Source organism: Macaca nemestrina, chromosome 7, assembly GCF_043159975.1.
Source record: "Macaca nemestrina isolate mMacNem1 chromosome 7, mMacNem.hap1, whole genome shotgun sequence".
NCBI lineage: Eukaryota > Metazoa > Chordata > Mammalia > Primates > Cercopithecidae > Macaca > Macaca nemestrina.
This window is the reverse complement of record NC_092131.1, coordinates 25,907,044-25,925,915: the sequence shown is the minus strand read 5'-3', so window position 1 is coordinate 25,925,915 and position 18,872 is coordinate 25,907,044. Positions and strand designations below refer to the sequence as shown.

The 18,872-nt window shown below is 38.9% G+C and overlaps 1 long non-coding RNA gene across 1 annotated transcript; it reads right to left on the bottom strand.

Moving 5' to 3' along the window:
* Positions 1-748: 748 nt before the first annotated feature.
* On the bottom strand, positions 749-18,669 carry LOC139364222 (uncharacterized). The gene is made up of 2 exons (XR_011625673.1): positions 18,562-18,669; positions 749-857 (listed from the first exon to the last, which is right to left on the bottom strand). It is a non-coding gene; the product is annotated as an uncharacterized lncRNA (long non-coding RNA).
* Between the last annotated feature and the right edge of the window lie 203 nt (positions 18,670-18,872).

Genomic DNA, 18,872 nt, shown 5'->3' with positions numbered 1-18,872 from the left:
TGACCTGGTAGATCTGAAAAAGAACCAACTATAACTTACAAGGTGAAGAAGGTAATTGACATTAGAACCAATGTACAGTATGAACAAGTTAGACACAACTGAAAGAAAGATTACTGAACTGAAAGATGGAGCTAGAAAAGTTGCATGGAATGCAGCAAGGAGGTGGACAATATGTACACGATTTTAAGAGACACGAAGGATAATATGAGGATACCCAACATGAATTCAGTCATTGTTCTAGGAGATCATAGAAAAACATGGAATAAAGCACACGTTGAAAATTTGATTGAGATTTGATTGAAGAAATGCTTGAGATTTTCCAAGAAATGATGAAACACTCCAATTCTCTCATTCCAGAACGTCAATGAGTCTCAAGCATAATAAATAAAAATAACTCCCTGTGTAGACATATAGGGAAACTGGAAGACTGCCAAGGCAAAATGAGGTTATATTAAACTTCAGGGGAGGTAGGTTACAGGAGTAATTATCAAAGTGAAAAGATATGGGCAGATTCAGGCAATGTTTCAGTGCTTAAATTAGTACAATTTGCTGATGGGATAGGTTTAGGGGATGAGGAGAAGTGGGTATCAAGGATGACTGCTACAGCTGGGCTGATGACTGGTGGTGTATGCACCAGGAAAGGAAAGCTGTGTTTTTCCCCTTCATCTGTGGGCATGGCACCCGCACTGAATACATGGGAGGGAGGAAAATGTAGCCAGCATTCCACACTTACCCAGGTCCGGCTTACCCGTTTCTGCCCACAGAGCTCCCTGAGCCAGTCTGTTGATGGACGGACGTGAAAGGCCATAAAATAACCTGGGGGCTCAGCCTCCAGAGGGTCGTCTGGAGCTGTGGGGCTTCAAAGAGGAAAAATGGGTGGTTGTCAGGAAACTCAGTCAATGTGACTTGGAGAGAGCCTGAAGCCAATGCCTTGAGTGAAAAGGTGACATTTCTGCCCAGGCTCTTTTCTGAGACAGCAAGCAATTTTAGTTCAATTCCCACCAGGGTTTTCCTGTCACTTTATCTGCAGGCGCAATCTTAATCTTGCATTGTTCAAGCCAGTCAGTCACTGTCACTTCTCCTTGTTTCAGCAAGATATTTTTTCAGAGCTTTCTGGTTTTCCTCAAAATGTTTTCAAGGGCAATGTGTGCTATTATAAGCATGGCTAAAAGAAGAAAGGCTTGGTTCTGAAGCTACAGCTTGTCCTGGGCTTCTGAATGGGAAATAGAGTTTTCTGGACATTTGGATTGCTTTCTGCATGACACTTTCGATAAAAAAGAATGAATCATTTTGCAAAACCCTGTAATAATGTTTTATACTTTTAAAAAAAAATTTAAATCACATTTTGAAATAGGCTCAAAGGATATGTTTTCTGTTTTCTAGTGACTGACTCTCCAGCTTCCTCCTTATCCCCGAGTAGATCCTCTGTCCCCTTCGAAGTGTCTGGGAATTGCATTCCCTGACTTCTCCAAACCCATCTTCTGTTTTCCCTCTGAAGTTTCTTTGCTTACTTTCAAATTCAGAACACCTCCTGGGCTCAAGTGATCCTCCTGCCTCAGCCTCCTGAGTAGCTGAGGCCACAGGTGTGTACCACCATGCCTGGATAATTTTTATTTCTATTTTTTGTAGATATGGGGCCTGGCTCTGTTGCCTAGACTGGTCTCAAATTCCTGGACTCAAATGATCCTCCTGACTCAGCATCTCCAACTGTTGGGATTATAGGCATGATTCACTGTGCCGGGCTCATTTTGATTTGTAAGGCTGTTTTGCTTTGGGTGCTGACTGTTTCAGTTGTGAATTCTCCAGACCTTGCCTTTCTCTTTGAGTAGAAAGAGAACAACGGATGGAACAGAGTAGATAAACAAGAAATGGAAGTGTGGGGTAAACAGATGTAGAGGGAAGAGAGTATGACTGGATTTAAGGTAAGCGAGGAATGAAAAATGGAGCAGCTGGAGGTCACTAGAGCAAGAGGTGACTGAAAACATGTTCCCAGGGAACCTCCAGAAAACATGGAGAGAGCACTGGGATTTCCACATTTTAAGGTAAGGAGTGATTCTGGAAAGATTCTGTGGGCATTTGGGTGGCAGATGTCCAGGTTACACTTAAAGATAAGGAGGTGGGATCATTGAGGCCTTAGTGTTAAACCCATAAACTTCCTAAAGATGAGGAATTTAGTGACTTAAGGGTTTTTGTGGATTGCCTAAGGTCCAAGTTGTTACTAGCAGAGCCAGAATTAGAAGTGAGGTTTCCCGATTCCCCATCTAATTCTCATTCTAGGATGCTGCAGCTTGTAAGCTGATTCTGGTACTAATAGACTGGGGTTTTCCATTCCCCTGGGAAGTCCGAGGCTATTATTAGATAGCCTCAATGGGATAGAAACAACTCAGAGGGGCCCAGTTCCCTTCGTGGTGATTTAAATGTTAATACCTTGGCACTTCTCCAGGCAAGTAGGAGATCAGAAGGCAGCTGAGGAACTGGGCCTATTCTAGGAAGCCCCAGTCTGTGTTGCTGGTTAAGTCATGCTTTGTAGTCCTTGAAGACAGGATTAGAGGCTTGCAAGAGGTTCCTAACAGAACCCAACCATCCTTTCATCTTGTGTCAATGGTAATATTTCTCCCTTTCTCTCTAGACTAGTGGAGGCATCCAGGAAGCTACTGAATCAGACATGCTTATATTACAAATCTGGACCTTTCTTTGCGAGCAATTGGTTGCTCTAGCACAGATGTAGTGCAGACAGGTGCTTGGTAAACTTGTATCTGTGTGTTTCTCTGCCAGGGCAACCTGCTCCATTTTCTCAGACATTTTAGCTGACTTTGTTGTTTCAACATCCAGCTACTTGGAAGCAAAACATCCAAGTGGAAAATAAAACTAGGCACTTAAAGATGTGGTGACCTAGTTTACTCTCCAACAAACATCTGGAAATTTGGAACATCTGGGTTGTTTGCTTTGAAACTTTCAGTTTTCATCTAGTTTATTTTTCTGTATATTAATTATACCTTATTTATCCTGGTCCAGTTTTAGGCAATGACTGACAGAAAGCCACCAATCAACAAGTATGACAGTGACCTTGGGTTTAGGAGCTCATAAACTTTTGTAAAAGAACAGTTGGAAAGTACTGAAAAATATCAAGAAGAAAGAAAAAAATGGTCCATTTTTCTACTACCAAATATGGTCACTGTTTTGACATTTTAGCAATATTTTTATCTTGTCATTTTTTTCTATATGTGGTTTTGTCAAAGTATAATTCTTACAAGCACATTATACATCTCTTGTCCATATTTTATTTCCTTATATAACAAATTAGCATTTTCCATGCTAACAAAATATTAGAATACTATTTTAATTACTATATTAATTATATGGCCACACCATAATCTACTTAAGAGATTATCTCTCATTGTTTATTATTTAGATGATTTCCAATATTTGGTGGTACAAATAGATTTTCAGGTTAAGCCTTTTCTGGATTTGGAATTTTTTTATTTGGACAGCTACCTAAAGTTGGAATTAAAGGTTATTTTTTAAAAGGTTTGGGTTGACCAGGTCTTAAAGGGACTCACATCTTCTAGATTTTTTCCCTTGAGGCCAAAATCAATACCTAAATTATAATAGTGATTCTCACATTCTTTATCAATGAGAATCTTTAAAAAATGCTTATGTATTTTTATCTTTTAAACTACTTTTGTCTGCCACAACTAATTGTGCAACATGTGATTTCTATTTTCATTTATTTGCTATCAAAGGCATACATAATGAAGTATATCCTTATCTTCTGTCTTCTCTCAAATGACTAAGATGGGCCAGTTGACTCAAAGTAAGAGTGTGTGTCCATCAGCTTGAGCTGTGTGTTTTCTTGGTATTATTAGATCGGAAGGGAGTCCAGAAGGAGTGAGAGGTAAGGATGGTGAGTTGGAGCTAAATTATTTAGGGAGAACCAAAGTTTAAGGTAAGGAAATAGGAATGTTGTCAGATTAAAAGGGCAGGAAGACAATGGTGATTCTATACTTTCCATATAAAGGATGATTAAACTAGAAGGAAATTTTTTATTTTAATTTAAAAAAGTTCAGAGACAGAGCAGTTCCAAGGTTACACAATGGATCAGTGATGTCACCTAGAATCTAGGCTCTTTCTTACTTCTTATTCTTCCACACCCAGATGCTGGCTTTGTCCTGATGCTTGTTTACTTAGGGTCACACTATGGCATCACATTCTTGATCAAAGGAATCCAAAGGCATCCCAAAACTTTCAAAGATGTTCAGAGGCAGAAATAAAGAATAGTTTTTTATCAGATATCTGTCTCTTTATCATAAAGAAAATATTTTCCAGGAGCCCCTCACTGACTTGCTCTCAGATGTCATTGGACAGAATTAGATCTTCCATCCATATCTGAGTCAACCACTGGCATGGTAGTCTTAAATTAATCAGAGTTCAATCTTCGGGAAAAAATTGGCCAATCTTCTCTGAGCGTTTTGCTGCCCATGTCTGAAAAAAGAATGTTATCACTATAATTTTTTTTTGAAAGAGTGGAGAAATGGGTTTGTTAGGGATATTGCATACAGCATCTGCTATAGCCAGCATCCTTATTTGAGGAGGATGCTAGGTGATTTCTTTTGCTCTTTTTGTGTAAAAAACATTTAAAATTTTTTGAAGGTGGTTTTTTCTTGGAGAAATTTGTGTGTATGGTGGGGGAAGGGGTGATTAAAATTATGGGGCTAAAGCTTCCAAAGCCACCTGATGTTTCCTCCATAGAAGAATGGGTAATCAAGCCCAACATTCAGAAGTAGTTTAAGTGAAGCAAGAGAGAGATAGACTTTGAAGCAAGATAGAGAGGTTTGGGTAATTTTTATGAACAATGTTGGAGATTACATGAATTGTCAGAAGGACTATCTTTTCTGATGCATTCTGGGTCACACTAGTATAAAAGTTCTGAGTCAGGGCAGCCAGTAAGTAACAGACAAGAATAAAGAATGGTAATTTGATTTCTACTAGGTTGTTTGAAATATTGGAACTTGTTTATGGAACTATAGTTGTTTGGGACCCCAGGACAGAAATCATAAAACCAGAGGTCTCCAAAGTTTTGTGCTTGTTTCACACTGTCCTTAATTCACTGGGAAGGCTTTGAAGTTCACAAAACAGCTAGAGAAATTGGATTTTCTGTAAGCATGTGTTATGATATGAATGTTTTTGTCCCATCAAAAAATGGGAAATGTAATCCCAAGGCAACAGTATTGGGAGTTAGGGCCTAATGGGAGGTATTTAGGCCATGAATGGATTCATGCCACCAAAAAAGTGCTTGTGGGAGTGGATTCTCATTCTTCCTCATTTCTGCCATGTGAAGAACAGCATCCTTCCCCTAAAGAGGATGAAGCCTTCATTGTGGGAGTGGAGACTGGGCCCTTTCCAGACAACAAACCTGCTGACAACCTTGATTTTGGACTTCCGAACCTTTAGAACTATAAGAAACACAGTTCTGTTCTTTGTTAATTACCCAGTCTCGGGTATTCTGTTATGGCAGCACAAAATGGACTAAGACAGGGTGTTCTTATTGTTTTCCCAGGATTAGATATCACCTCTTTTGGCAAGCTTGCCTTGACTTTCAAGGTGGTGATTGGTTCTTGTTTTGTGGGACCTCTGTGCTCACTCCTGAGGTTATACTTCCCACCCCTACTACTATAGCCTACAGTCTGATACAAGAATACAAGAAACACATGGTAGTTACTGTATGAATAGTGGAGAATGAATCCACAAGTGAATGGAATTAAATAAGCTATAGCATGCAAAAAAGGAATTAATTCCCTTTGTTCTTTTAGAAGAGTCACGATAACCAGAGTAGAACATTTAAAAACCTACTTACACATATACAGTAAAATTTCTTAAACATTCTTCTTTCATTTCTTATAATCCTATTTCAACAAATACTTGAAAGCAGTGGAATTTCACCCAGCCTTGAAATTAACAGCGAAGTATTCAAAAAATAAAAGGGACAGATTGTGTTATCAGATTTGTGCCCTGAAACCAACCATCCCCTGACTCTTTTGTACAGTCATAAAGACCTAAATATGTTTCCAAAAATCCTGTTTACTCAATCTGTATGCTAATAAAGATGGAAGTCTGGAATTTGACCTTTCTTATTTAAATACATTCTAGTGGAATATGTTTGGCTTTTGAATCTCAGTAATGAGTTAATTTTTGAAACTGAATTGCCAAAAACAAAAACAAACCCTACCTCAAATAAGATTGTATTCAATGTACTAGATACTACTAGAATCCTAGCACATGGTAATATTTATTAATAGTATTACCTTGCAATTCCTGTCTTTATAATCTATATAATAGAATGCTTAAGCCAAGTATGAAAGGTGATTTCAGAACCTATGAAGATGGCTAATGTTGTAAGTTTAATTTTTGGTAAGAATACAAGTTTTTCATAAAATAAATATTATTTTAGCCACATAGAGAGCCTTTTCATTATTAGACAATTATCTTAGAAAGAACACTAGCCAAGGAGTCAGATAAGTCTAAATTGGGTCCTGGGTGTACCTTGAGTCATCCGTTAATTCTTTCTGGGCTTCAGTTTCTTTTTCAAGAAGCGGAAGAGAGTGCTACAGGTCTTACCTATCTTACTATTTTTGAGAGAAAACTAAGTGATTATGTCAACAGACATTGAAGTCTGTAAAGGTCATAAAATTGCAAAGTCTTCCAGTTAGTCACAAGAGCCCATAGGCAGACTTCATGGAAGTAGATGATCTATTCCTTATCAAGAGAAACACAAGCAACAGGCCAGTGAAATCGCATCCTCATATGAGAACAGTGCTTGCATTTTCATAAGGAAAATTTCATTGAATGAATGTGGTATTTTCGCCATCTTGTCTTGTGTTATACATTATTTCCATTGTGACTTAATCAGAGATATGAAGTTAAGCAGTCCCCAAGGAAGACTATCTAAAGTTTCCTATATATTTAAAAGTAGTGAGAAAAAAACAAAACCTGGAGATATAAACAGAAAGTGGAAGAGGGAAATCTATTTTCTGTTAAATAGTGCACATAATCTCTGAAATATGAGTGTCTAGGGGGCGGTGAGGGTAGGGGGGACGAAGACAAAGAAAGAAGAAATCAGAACACACTGTTTTGATCGCTAAGGATGAAGTGGAGCTATTTAATAGCCAGATTGCTCCCATACTGTGCGCATCTATTGTGTTGTGGCTGAACTCTAAGAGGCAGTTCTGTTGTGCCTGTTAATTTCAGCACAGTGTGAAACCCTTTCCCCCTCCCCTTTACTGAAAGGGAATAGTTCGTTCAGTTGATGCACATTTCACTGAATCCACAAATCAATAAACCACTTGGAAAGAAGTAAAATGTGAATCTTCCTGCATGGTCTCCTGATAGAAGACACAAAGCACAGCAATAAGATCTGAAATCCCCAACTGGGAGTTAAGCCTGCTTTTACTTGTCTGGCTTAGCAGATGACGTCAATTGGTGATGGCTTATGAATGTTATCTCTGTTACCCTCTTTCTGTGGGCCTCTCACCTTCCAGCTCAGTGTCTAAGGGCTGGCTCACAATTTCATGTGGTATCTTGAGAATCAGTGGAGCGTAGCTTTTTACCAGTGGAACTGGCAATGAGACAGAAGCCAGTGGAACCAATCCAGCTGCAGGTTCAGAAATATGAAGTAGTCTGCTGGGTAAGGTACAAGATCACAGGGTATGGCAAACTTTGGCCATAGTTCAAACCATGGACAAAAACCAGTCTGTATCTGGTCTCAGGGCACAGCACTGGACTGGGGCTAAAAGGCAGGGCTCCAGGAATGGGAGCCAAGGCAGTAGTCCATTTTATCAGCCAGGGCTCTTGATTGAAAGCAACAGAAACTTATGCTGGCTATCTGAAGCAAAACGAGAATTTATTATAAGGTGACTGGGGACTTTCAAAATTGATTGGAGGCTTGAAAACCTGGCTTGGAACAAAAGCAAGGACATTCACACAAAATCAGTTGCCAGTGGATTAAAGACCTACATGTGAAAGATAAAATTATAAAGCTTTAGAAGGTAAAGCAGGAAAATATCTTCATGGAGTCAGTAAGAAAGGATTTTCCTGTGAGACAAAAAATGCTATCTATGAAGGAAAAGATTGTTTTTTCTTAATATGTTAAAATTAAGAACTAGCTACATTAAAGACTCCTTAAAAGAGTAAAACAGCAGAGTAGAAGATAATGTTTGTGATACTTAACAACCAAAGATCTAGATCCAAAATTAATAAAGATTTCCCACAAATATGAAATAAGACAAAGCGATACAGCTGAATAGAAATTTGTACACATGAACTGGATAGGCATTTAGCAAAATAGAAAATTGAAATGGCTAAAAAAATTATGAAAAGATCCTCAGCCTCATTGATAATAAGGCAAAAATAAAACCACAATGAGTTATTAGTACACACTCACCAGATAGGCAAACATTAAAAAATCAGATGATACCAAGGGGAGGTGAGGATGCACTACCAGGCTGACTATCCTAAAGGACATAGAACAGAAAGATTTGCAGAACATTTATTCAATCCAATGAAGTGAAAACAAACAGAGAAGCAAGGGGAAAGGGATGGGGTAACTTAACTGACTTAGAATAAGTGCATGTGGGATAGAAGGACAACACAATCCAAATCTTAGAACGTGCAATGTTCATATATCCTGTCACATCAGTCTTTCAAAAGTGTGGTTAAGGCCAGGCATGGTGGCTCACACCTGTAATCCCAGCACTTTCGGAGGTTGAGGCCTGAAGGTTGTGGATCACCTGAGGTCAGAAGTTTGAGACCAGCCTGGCCAACATGGTGAAATCCTGTCTATACTAAAAATACAAACTTTGTCTGGGTGTGGTGGCGCATGCTTGTAATCCCAGCTACTTGGGAGGCTGAGGCAAGAAAATCACATGAACCTGAGAGGCAGAGGTTGCAGTGAGCTGAGATCGCACCACTGCACTCCAGCCTGGGCGACAAAGCAAGACAAAGTGAGAGAGACAAAGCAACAATGTATGGTTATGAGGACCAGAGCTGAGGTTTGAGTAAAGGAATCCACAGATGGATGACACTGTGGGCCAGTGGCACACACTTGCGCTTGCTGGCCACAGCTGGAGCTTACCAATTAACTTGATGAGCAGCCATGGGTTTTATTTGTTTTTTGTGGGGCAGAGGACACAAGGAGCCAGAATGAGTGTCACTATTGAGTGATTATTTAAAGCCTCATGAATGTTAAGTGTTCATATATAATGTATCCTGAATATTTAGTGCCTTCTATATAGCCTCATGTGTGCTTAGTATCCATTGCCTTCTATATAGCCTCATGTGTGCTTAGTGTCCAGGTGCCTCATGAACATTCAACATTTGTTGCTCCTTTCATTCCTCTCTGAAGCATATATTCTCTCTTTGTTAACTTCCTATTACCACGCCCCGTAAGTTCTACCTCCACCTAACAAACTTTTTGCTTACCAGCTACTTACCCATACTTAAAATACCTTAAAGGGTTTTGCCTATGTTTTATAAACTACAAACTTATTTATCTAGTAGAATTGAATATTCTCAAATGCAAATGCACATGACATATGATTGACTGAGACTAAGTAACGTACCCACCTCACTGGCTATGCCAGGGCAGGAAGAAAAAAAGTGCAATTCCTTTGGGTTAGGAAGCAGGAGGTGAGCATTGCCTTCCATCAAGAATACTTGTAAGGGAGAATTTCCTCTTTAAGAAGATCACGATGTAAATAGGGAGGAGGAGATTGAATACTAGATGACCCCTAATGAACAAATGCCCACAACATGTATACAAAAAGAATATTTGCAAGGGAGTGGGGTTTGGAAGTAAGGTTAAAGCATAGTTATTGGAAAGAAGACATTGCATCTGTGTTGCCTAAGCAGCGGGAAGGATTTGAGTCTGAATAGAGGCATAGTGAACTGGAATAGTTTAGAACTCTCTTTAGGTCGGGATAGCTGCATGACTGCTATTCTGAAGGTAGAGCTGAGCTTCCAGATAGTGATTAAATGCCAAGTATGGAGAGTAGAAGGAATGCAGAAACTATGATTAGCCTGTGTATGACAATGTCTCTCAGATTTCCTGGAGTCCTGGCCAGTCATGAATTTCTGCATGTCCATTGATAATTGTTAGAGAAGCTACTTAGTAAAAAGTCCAACAATTGCTACCAATCTTCTCTGGAATGTTAACTTACATAATAGAGTAATGGAGGATCTCTCTCTCTCTTTCTTTCTCTCTCTCTCTTTTACATATATGCAGGCATACTTACTCTGTAAGTAGTGTCTGAACTATTGCATGTAAGACTTGGCAAACATGACTTCCCGTTTCTCATGTGCCTCCCATAGAGCACAGTAAAATTAAGGCCCTGGAAACCGCTCTAAAGGTTCCGGGTTAAATATTTTATTTTACTCATATATGAATTGAAGAGGATCAGAATTTGCCACCCCAAAATATGCCACTTTGGTATAAGGATTATTTTGAGCTGAAGGGCATTGGGAAAGGAAGGGCAGAGAACTCTTCCATTAGCTGCTTAAAAGCAGGGCATGCATTTCCCTTTGTGAAGTTATCCTCTCGTGTACCAGGAAGAGAAGAGCACTCTTATTCCCTGAGATGGAGAGCTGACACCAAGATGAGTTTGCATAAGCAGACCTTACTAAAATAAACTTTATCTTCTGTTAGTTCCCCTATATATTTCCTGGCCATTTTCCCATGATTTATCATTCCTTGAAGCCCAACTCTCTCTAATGATATGTAAGTCCCTGAGTCTAACTATTTCTTTGAGTTTCACTTCTTTTCTATGAACTGTCATGCACATAAATTTTAATAAAATTGTGTACCATTTCTCCTGTTAACCTTTCTTTTTTAGTTTAATTTTCAGGGCCCCAGGAGAAAATTAACAGGGTAGTACAAAAGTTTGTCCTTCTTAACAGTGGAAACCAGGCAGATGTTATAATTGGTTTGAAGAAAAAGTTGAAAAAAGCACAAACTTATCTGGCAAGCAAAAACATGTTAAAATGAATTGCCAGTGGAGGCAAACCATTTTTGCCCTGCAGGATAGGGGAGTCAATTAAATCTCTATCAGATCAGACAAAATTTACATGTCTATTTGTTACTTACAACTCAAAAGTGTTACAAAATAGCTCAAAACCAATGAAAGGATAGAATTTGATAACCTGGAAGGATGTGCTATATGTACAAAATGCACAGTTTTTACTAAAACACATTTTTTTAATAATACGCAAAATAGCGAGTACTGGTTTTTGTTGACTTCTTAACTGTTAGTATTGTTTTTTTGACTCAAGCCTTTAACAGGCTCATTATACATAAGGGATTTAGTCCTAGAAGATTTTTAATATTCTCAAGGTTAATGTGTTGAAGATTTCAGGATTTTTGGAGGGGCACTTCAAGAAACCCTTAGGGCTGCTTGAGATTGGATTTTACGTATTAGTTTTTGAGAACTGGGAAATCAATTACTCTGCTAGCTTCCTGGATGTCAAGAATCGCCACTGTTTCACATAATGCCTGCCAGGTCATGAAGCAGTCAACGTTTTCCTGGTTCAATAATCTTTCATACCATTGTCCAGCTTGACATTCTCCTTAAAGAAACCACTGTATTTGATACCTGTCCCTGAGGTATTTAGAATTAAAAAATGTTTATCTTATATATTTTGGCAATGCTGATCTGTTTGTATTTTCCCAAAGGTGTTATTTGCTGCATATGCTGTTTCTAAGGAAAATATGATACAGTCAATCCTCATTATTTGTGAATTCCATATTTGCAAATACATCTACATCTTAGTCTATTTGTGCTGCTACAACAAAATGCACAGACTGGGTAATTTATAAAATATGGAAATTTATTTCTCACAGTTCTGGAGGCTGAGAAGTCCAAGGTCAGTGTGCTGGCAGGTTCGGTGTCTGGCGAGGGCTGCTCCCTGTTTCCAAGATGATGCCTTGTGGTAGCATCCTCCAGAGGACAGAAATGCTGTGTCCTTCCGTGGAGGAAAAACAGCAAATAGCGAACCTCCTCCCTCAAGCCCAAATCCCATCAAAGCCCTAATGCTATCTGTGAGGGCTCCATCATTATGACTTAATCACCTCCTACATGTTCCTGTTAATACTATCATGTTGACCATGAAGTTTCAACATGTAAATTTTGGGGCATGCATTCAGACCATAGCATTCTGTCTCCGACCCCATGAATTCATATTCTTTTTGCACACAAAATGCTTTCATTCTCTTCTAGTAGCCCCAAAAGTCTAAACTTGTTCCAACATCAACTCAAAAGTCTTAAGTTCAGAGTCATCCAAATCAGATATGAATGAGACACAAAATAAGATTCATCTTAAGGAAAACTGCCTCCATCTGCAAATGTGTGACAGCAAACGTTATATATTTCCAAGATCCAGTGGTGGGACAGGCATAGGATGGACATTAGAAAAGACAGCAACAGGAAATAAGAAAGGACCAACAAGTCCCAAGTAAGTCCTAAACCTAGCAAGGCAAACAGCATTAAATCTTGAGGCTTGAGAATAACCTTTGACTCCATGTCTCACCCTCTAGAAATACTGGGGCAGAAGCTGGGCACTGAGGGGGCCTGCCCTACCAGCTTTGTTGGACACAACTCACAGCAGCTCTTATAGGTTGGATGTGGGTACCTGCAGGTCTCCCAGGCTAGCGATGCTTGCAGTTGGCTCTACAGTTATGAGGTCTTGTGGGGCAGCATTGCTTTCAAGACTCCTCTAGACATTGTCCTAGTGGACACCTTCTTCAGCAGCCCTGATCATGTGGCTCCACTGGGCATTATGCTAGTAGAAAATCCCAGTGGTAGCCTCAACTCTGTGGCAGTTCTCTGCCTGGGCCCTGGGGTTCTTTGAGATGTCCTTTGAAATCTAGGTGAAGTCAGCCATGTCCCCACAGGTCTTGCACTCTGTACTCCTACAGAGTTAGTACTACGTGGATGCCATCAGGGCTTACTGCCTGTGTCCCCTGAAGCAGCAGCCCAAGTTATACCTGGGTCTGCTTGAGCCATAGCTGGGGTGGCTAAGAAGCTTCGTGCCAGAATGCAGACAGCAGACTTGAGGTAGTGCTGGACAGTGAGCCTCAAGTTCTACAGGCACCTTGAGCCCCTCCATTGAAACTGTTCTGCCCCCAAGGCCTTGATACTCTGGGCCTGTGATGGGAGTGGCAGCCTCAAAGATTTCTGAAATGTCTTCAGTGATACTCTTCCATTGTCTTGATGAATAGCATCCAGCTTCCTTCTCTCTTCACTAATCTCCTTATCAAAGGAGACTAGAGATTACATTACACAAATCTCGTTAGTGGCCTAATCTCACTTGGCCACACCTTTGATATGCTCTCCCAAACATGCTTTTTAAAAATTCTTTACATTGCCTGGGTGAGAATTTCCCAAATCATTTAAGTTCTACTTTTTTGATTATAAATTACCACCTTTAATTTGTTCCTCTTTCTCATATTTCACTAGAAGTAGAGAAGCCCTGCAGTACCCTGAACTCTTTGCTTGGACATTTCTTCTGCCAAATATCCTAGTTCATTGCTCTTAAATCCTGTCTTCCACAGAGTGGGAGGACGTGGACACAATTCAGCCAGCTTCTTTGCCACTTTGTAATAAAGATGACCTTTCCTCCAGTTTTCAAAAAGGTATTTCTCATTTTCATCTAAGACCTCACCAGCATGGCCTTTACTGTTCATGTTTCTACAATCATTCTGGTCACCAACACTGAAGTAATTTCTAAGAAGATTTAGGCTGTCTATAGCTCTTGTATTCTAAAATATCAACAGAATTATCCTTAACACTCTTTTCACAGTAGACTAGGCTTTTTCTAATATGCAGTTCCAAATTCTTCTTGCTTCTCTACCTGTCACGCAGTTCCAAAGCCACTTCCACATTTTTAAGTTTTTGTTACAGCAGCGTCCTACTACTCCGGTACCAATTTCTGGTCTTAGTCAGTTTTTGATGCTACAATAAAACATCACAGAGTGAGTAATTTATAAACAATAGATACTTGTTTCACATAGGTCTGGAGGCTGAGAAGTCCAAGATCAAGGCACTAGCAGATTCAGTGTTTGGTAAAGGCTGCTTTCTGCTTCCAACACAGCACCTCATTTCTACACCCTTCAGAAGTGATGGATGCTGTGTTCACACAGTAGAAAGAAGGAAAGGCAAAAGAGGATAAGCACTATGTCCTCACATGATAGAAGAGCAGAAGAGAGTGGAACTATTCCTCCAAACCCTTTCATAAGGTCCCTAATACCATTCATGAGGGCTCCACCCTCATCACTAAATTACTTCCTAAACGCCCCACCTCTTAATATTATACTATCCTATTGGCCATGAAGTTTCAACACATAAATTTTGAGGGACATAGTAGACCATAGCCATCTACTTGCTAAAAGTTATTTACAACCCCACAATCAATACTTGAGGTGCTTTTGCAGTAATTCTTGAACATGTGTATGGGCAGGGTGACAAAAAATTTGCAGCTGAGGTCCAGCAAAGATATGTTCTACCTTGCTGTTTTGGTTTTCAAACTGTAACAAAGTGTTCTTTTCATGGTTTATTTTGTGTCACTGTGTTTTTGCATTTTTGTGCCTTTTATTGTTGACTTTGCTGTTTAAAATGGCTCCCATATGAAGTACTGTCTAGTGTTCTAAGGGTGAGAAGGCTCTGATGTGCCTTAGGAGAAAATATGTGTGTTAGATAAGCTTTGTTCCATCATGATTTATAGTGCTGATGGCTGTGAGTCCAATGTTAATGAATAGACAATATATATTAAATAAGGCATCTTTAAACAGAAGCACATAAAACAAGATTTGGTATTATCATTTGACAAAAAATACTTACAGAAACCTACCTCTGTATTTCCCCTAGGAGCAATGATTCAATATTTGCTAAGTCAGCGTTTGCGGTGACTTTATAGAACCTAAGTACTATGAACAATGAGAACCAACTGTATCTATTCTCAGAGAATGTTGGTGTGTATAAAAGGATGAATTTTCTTACTGGTCACCATGCGATCCTAATTCTTAGCTATCCTTCTGCTGCTGTAATTTACATCATTTTTTTTGAACAGATTTTTCTGTGTCCTCAAGACAAGATACAGACAAATTGAGGTGAGGAGAGGAAATTGTTCTTTGGTAGAATTTTTGCCTCAAGTTTTTGGAAGGAATAAAAACAACATAAAAAAACTGTAGCCCTCTCATTCAATTAATAGTGCTGAATTGCTGGTGAATTAATTGTGAGAACATTTTTAGTTAGAATCCTCTCTATATGACTTTCATTGCCCTGTAAATTCTGATTATCCTTTTCGTTGACACCCTGGCCTTTTCGCTTATTTGTAGTTTTTGGAAAATTATAATGAAGACATGAGAACTGAGCAGACCTCACTTATTTTACAGTTCTGAGCAATTGTTTTTTTGAAGGAAATTATGTCCACCCCCAATCCCTGACACACACTAATTGGGGTCATATGGGATCAGGGAGCAAGAGATAGGAGGAGGGTGGGATGACAATATTCCAAAAGGAAAGTTGTTAAACATCACAGAACAGCTTTAGATATAACAATTGCTCTCTTGCCATTTCCATCCAGACTCTCAGAGGCTGACCCAGGCTGATAAGAGGTTACTGTTGTAACAACACATTTTACCTTCGCTTTTGACAACAAAACACAAAGCAGATTGGGGGTGGTAAGGAAGAGTAAACCATGGAGGTGTATTGAGTTAGATGCCTGACTGCCCTTAGGCAACCTCATTTTTGTTTTTTTGCCAACCTCCCTTTGAACCATCATTCCTTGTTTTCTCTCCAGGTGTACATAAATGACTTGACCTCTTTCTCTACTCAGGGAATGGAGTCTATTCCCAGTCATTCCCACCTTCACACAAATTTAACTGCTTATATATATTTTTCTTTCAGGCATGTTTAATTTTAAGCCTTATCTTTCACTGTTGAATGAAAGAATTATCCCTTCCTCAAGAAATCTCAAACGTAAGAGAATGCAAATGGTGGCAGGAGGGGCTTGTCTTTAAAAAACTCAAAATCATGTCATTTAGAAGCAAGTCTGGTTTTGGACAAGTAGAACCAGGATCACTGACCTCTGAGGATATATAGGAAGGGGATAATGAGTTTGGGCTTTAGCACTTACTAACAGTGTGAATTTGGGTAATTTTTATAAATTTTCAAAGCCTATTCTTCTTATCTCTACAGGCCAGTCATCTATTTCTTTAGAGGGACAAATAATAAATATTTTAGGCTTCGTAGGCTATACTGTCTCTATTACAACTAGTCAGTCCTGCTGTTGTATGGCAAAAAGAGCCATAGATTATATATAAACTACTGGGTATTCTGTGTTCCCAGTAACACTTTGTAGGCAACATCAGGCTGCAGGAAAACATTGACAGGCCTGACTTCACCCACGGGGCTGTCATTTGTTGGCCCTAATTTACAAAATGGAAATAACAGTAGCACCCAACTCTTTGGGTATTGGGAAGATGATGTGAGGTGCTACATATAAAAAGTTTAGTGTAATGTTTGGTTTACAACAAGCATTTTTGTTAAAAAAAATTAAAAATAGATAAAATGATTTTCATACAGATATAAAATAAACATATGCTAAAGATTTTCCTTAACTCATTATTAGTGAGGGAGAAAAGCAGATATTTTAGTTGGCTCAAAGAAGATATAAAGGAAACAGAGGTTTGTAGATCAGAAATTACAAAATTAATTTGCAAATTGACACAAAATGGCTTGGGGGAGAGAAGTTGTTCCTCCCCCAGATGAATCATTTGCATGTTCATTGTCTAGAGTCTTTTGCATTGCACTGTAATTTTCTACAACTCACAGAGTTGAAAAATAGCTCAAAGATGATGAAAAGCCAGAATTAGATGACCCCAAATAATATGCTCTGCAAAGTGCGTAACTTTCCACTGGAAAGTAATCTTATTTGCTTATTCCAAGTTTTTTACACACTCAAATCTTAGCTATTATCATTACGGTTTAGATATTAACTAGGGTACCCTCTCCTTTCAGATTAAAATGTAATTGACTAAAATCTCCATCTGTGTATTGTAGGGGATTCAGGGGCTAGCTCAGGTTTTCTTCAAATTGAGATTGACTTAAAGTTCTTGCTTCTTCTGAGTTCAATGTGTGAATTTTCTCACTGAAATTACATAAGGCGCCTTCTCAATGACTCCATCCTAAGATACCACCAATCCAAAGCTCTATGAATGCATAGGGCAGCAGAACATTTACATCTCAACAATACAAACAGCTTAAAATTATGACAGTTCCATTGGTTCCCCTGTTAGGGATTTCTCAGTGGCTAACTGTCTTTGTTTAGGCTGTGAAAACAGAATACCATAGACTGCGTGGTATATAAACAACAGAAATTGATTTCTCATAGTTCTGGAGGCTGGGAGTCCAAGATCATGGCACAGGCAGATTTGGAGTCTGTTGAGGACTTGCTTTTTCATTCCTGCATAGCTATCATCTTTCCACTGTGTCCTCACATGGCAGAGGAGCAATGGAGTTCTCTGAGGTCTCCTTTACAAGGACACTAATTCCATACCTATTCATTTCCCAAAGGTTTCATCTTCACATACCATCCTATTGGGGATGAGGTTTCAATATATGATTGTTGGGAGGACACAAACCTTCATTTATAGCACTGACATTTCTCTGTAAGCTTCAGCCAACCTGGTATCTAAGCTCTTTCTTCCTCCCTATCTACCTTTTTTTTCTCTCAGGATCTTAAATTCTTGTTCACTTATTATGTTAAATAGTTTAATGATCTTTTTGTTTTACTGTGTCCTTAGAAATGATTTTGCAGTCTAACTTTAATATTCAAAGTGACTCATCAAGTTATTGAGTAAAAGGAAAGGGCAAAATGCATAGCAGAGTAATTCCTAGTTCCTTTGCTGAGCCAAACTTACTGTGATTATTAGCTTTTGTTTTAAATGGAAGTCCTTTCTTTCATCATCATCATCATCATCATCATGATCATCATCATCATCACTAGGAGGATGTAAATCAATGATCCAAATAGGATTTTTGTGGATAAACAATTACTTCTGTTGGCTGCTATTTGGCTTTCCATGTTTATTACTTAGTTACTATTTCTCTATTTTCTACTTTTTTTTAATAAAAACCTCTTTATACACAATTTAGGTATATTTTTAAACTGTAAATTAACATCCTCTCTCTTTGACTGGGGAATCACAAGACACACAGAGGTTTCCCTTGATTTGTTACTATATTAACTAGATTTTTATTTTCATCTTGTGCAGTTGGTCCTAATTTATGAGATTATATCAGCTGAGATGAACTAAATTTTGGGGTAGAAATAAATAATTTCCAGATCTTAGTGGCTTAACCCAATGATGTGGTTTGGCTGTGTCCCCAGCAAAATCTCATCTTGAATTGTAGGTCCCGTAATCCCCATGTGTGGTAGGAGGGACCCAGTGGGAGGTAATTGGATCATGGGGGTGGTTCCCCAATGCTGTTCTTGTGATAGTGAGTTAGTTCTCACCAGATCTGATGATTTTATGAAGGGCTTTTCTTCCCTTCAGTCATTCTTCTCCTTTCTGCTGCCATGTGAAGAAAGATGTAATTGCTTCCCCTTCCACCATGATTGTAAGTTTCCTGAGGCTCCTGGCAACCGCGGAATTGTGAGTCAATGAAACCTCTTTCCTTTATAAATTACCCAGTCTTGGGTATTTCTTCATAGCAGCATGAGAACTGGGACTAGTATACCCAATAAAAGTTTATTTCTCATTTAAATTAAATTTCCATGGTGGGTTCACCTAGGCCTGAAGGCAGGGTGGGCATAAAGTGAGTTTC